Raw genomic sequence first — 3,515 nt, forward strand, 5'->3', positions numbered from 1 at the left:
ATCTCCAGGCGTATTACAGACTTGAATCTAAAAATAACTGGAGGCATTCTTCATTTAAAAGAGAAGGGGCCCACAATCTATCAAAATAACGTCTCTAATGCTAAAAACTGTGGTCTTTATTAAAACGACAAACTAAACAATCAAAACGTATTTTAGGAGTTAAGTTGCCCACTTTAGAGGCTCCAGACGGGAAACAGATAGGTGCACATTTTTAACATCCAAACAGGCTGGCAGCTCACTAAATAAGTTTCGTTAAGTTTCCTAACATAAACTGGCAGATTATGTGAAATATTGTCAGTGCAAAGCTGTGTCTGTTGAGCAGGACTATTTTGGGATGCCATCATGTTGGAGAATCATAATATCCGCTATCATCTCTCTCCAAATTAAAACGCGGCACTCTCAGGCGCCATATGTTCCAGGTCGCAGAACAAATGAACATGCACTAAGTGAAACCCATCTCCCAATTTGAGTAGTAAAACTCCGCCGACAGCTGCTCGACCTGCACGCACGGACGGCCATTTATCATCCGGTACGGGCCACAGCTGTCCCCGGGTCTAAGAGATGGAGATGTCACGTTGCAATCTCCACATCATGCAGGCAATCTCGCTCTGCTCCTCTCTGTGTGTTTTCTGCCATTGTGTCAAAGACAAGAGCATTATTTGAAACGCATCGCTTGGCAAATTGGTAGAGCTGAAAATATCTGATGGCGTGGTTGTAAAAAAAGGAGTTGCGCTGACTCGACTTAAAAGGCACAAAAGGTTCATCCTGTTTAATCTTTGGTTTCTCGCAGAAAGAAAAAATGGGGGTGGACGGGGGTGAGGGTGCTAGCGTCTGGCAGTTTGTGCAGGAGGGCACCTGCTAAGACAAAGTGCTCATCTCAAAGCTGCAGACACATTTTTCAGCTGACCAGGTGGAGACATTTATTTTTTAAAGCAGCTCCGCAAATGATGTCAGGATTTCTCTTCCACCCATTACACAGAGCAGCTTGACCCAGACAGTGTGCAGGGGAGGTGGAGACAGAAAGTTATGTCTCAGATTCTGTTTTCAAAGTCAATAAAACACAATACAGCGAAAAAAGTTTGACCTGCAAAATACGTTATAGGTTAGAAACCAATGGAAGGACACATTCATTTAAAGTGTTATCAGTAAGTGTCAGCTTTGCTCAGTAAGGGTGGAAACAGTTTATTACATTTGTTAAATTTCAGACGTCAAGGTGAGATACCTTACAGCCTGTCTGCCTTCGAATCTATTCTAGACATAAAAATACACATTTAAGGAACTTGATTTTCAGGAAAATTAATAAATTATCATCAAATGTGGTGCAGACGATTTGTCTTTCCACTGACCTACCATTTAATTCACTTACTTATGAATGCTGTATAATATGGTCCACTTTAGGCTGTACTCAATAGCATTAAATAAAAACTCAGATGCTGGTTTATAAACTAAAGAACATCCAGTGCAGTCCAATAAATTGAATAATTAGTCCCTACTGACTGATTTAAACTCACTGAGGGGACGAACTACCCCGTGAACTTACTTTTGCTTTACATATTCTGGAAGTCTCACTGAGATGAAACCTCTTTTGCAAAAGAGACCTGGGAACAGATTACATAAGCACAAAATTACAACAATTGAAATCGCCCCCTCGAAACACACGCACAGCCGTGTTACATTCACATGTATTATTAGAAACGGGGGCCTGCTCATTCCACCAGTCTGGTGCACAGTACTGGAAACCAGCCCGGTTCAGAGGTCATATGCATTCAGGATCAACATATCTCCTGTGAGAGTCTCAATCAACATCTCTGAACCTGTTACAACAATAACTGTTCATCAGTGTTGGCTTTGTTGCATGTTACCTCTGGCTAATATTAAATCCATCTCTAATAATAAACTTCGGCCTGCCTGTTAGATCTCTGCAAATTAATTTAATTGACTTTGCTGACATCAGAATAAATGTTGTGCACAAGCCAGGAAAACAATTAATTCTGCATATTAAGAAAACGATCTTATCAATAAAAGTAAATGCCGTAACCAGAGAAGATAAGTTAACATGTTTTAATTGAATTATTGAGTGTGTTAAAACTTATTAATCCACAAACGTGGCGCACACATAAAAGAGCCAATATGTTCACTATTAAAGAGTCGAAGCGCCTCAGGAAGTGTACTGAAGTGCATGATGTTTTTCTTCTACATAAGGGATAGTGATCTGAAGATGTTTGGCGCTGACGCTAACATGATAATCGTATTTTTGGTCGAAGTCTCTTGTTTTCTGAAGGTCAAAGCTTTTGAGGATATTCACTGCTTGCATTTTTAGTCTTTAAAGACTCTCTGAATCACTTGCTCTCTCTGTCCTCTCTTTCCCCCCCAGTGTTTTACAAATACATTTGCAAGTTTCACCGAGGCTACTTTCCACTGCATAATCAGAAGTCAATGATTTATGCATGAAATGTAGCTTCAAATGTGTACTGTACATTCTTTTTTAACAATGATCATAGTGGCAACACTGCAGCACGACAGCAAAGTGGCCCCGAGCCAACAATGCATACTAACGAGGAGGATTTCTCAAGGGTGCACTATTGGAACTTAATAAACGCCTCGAAAGAGTAATTTGCGCGTGGCACACCAAAATCCAAGAAAATGGAAGAATAAGAGTTAATTGCATTTTGGCATTCATGCACATGAATCCACAGTTTTTGTTTTTTTTTCTTTTTTTCGAGTGAGGTATTTGAGAGGATCCCTTATCACAGGCTGAGGACTCAGTTTTGTGTTTGTACCAGGTGCTTATTTGGGAAATAAAGCTGTGAATTGCCTCTGATTCAACATCCCACATACATGCAGCCGTTATACTGAAAACACACTTGTCTGTATTGCTGGCAACTATAAATTACATCCTTTCACTTGGAGTCAGAAGCATGTAATCAACAATATTCAGCTCTGTTTCTGAGATTTACTTGACGGCATTTATATTTTTTTGTTTGTTTCAGCTCTCGAGTAGTTTCTCTATCAGGATGGTACCTTAGTCACATCCTCCTCCCGATACTGCAGCACGGCCACAGATGAACAAGGCACCTCCAGGAGAGAAGCCTCGCCGCACGATAGCCTCATCCTGCCCACCTGGGAAGAACTACAACAGCCAGTCAGGAGAAGTGACAGCATCGCCCTCCCACCGCCCGGCGCTGACAGCCATGATTCGGGAAGGCCTTCTGCCAGGGCTCAGATCAGGGATCATCTCGCTGCTCCATGGCTAGACCTCAACAAACAAAGAGCCGGGGGCCTTTCTGCTGAGGTAAGTCTGCTTCTCCCCGTGCAGCAGAGGTTCCATAATTCAAGCGCGAGCCAGTTTTTGTTCTGTACTCGTTTCTGTCGAGTCAAGTGGCAGTCATGTCTGATTAAAACTGAGTGGAGCTGGTTTATGCAAATGAGGCTTCCGCGTAACATTCCTCGAGACCACTTGTGTAAGGAGAGAGTCAGAGGATTTAGAAAGTATGTGGCATTAGTTGGGGGTGCCA

Source organism: Chelon labrosus, assembly GCF_963514085.1.
Source record: "Chelon labrosus genome assembly, chromosome: 6".
Lineage (NCBI taxonomy): Eukaryota > Metazoa > Chordata > Actinopteri > Mugiliformes > Mugilidae > Chelon > Chelon labrosus.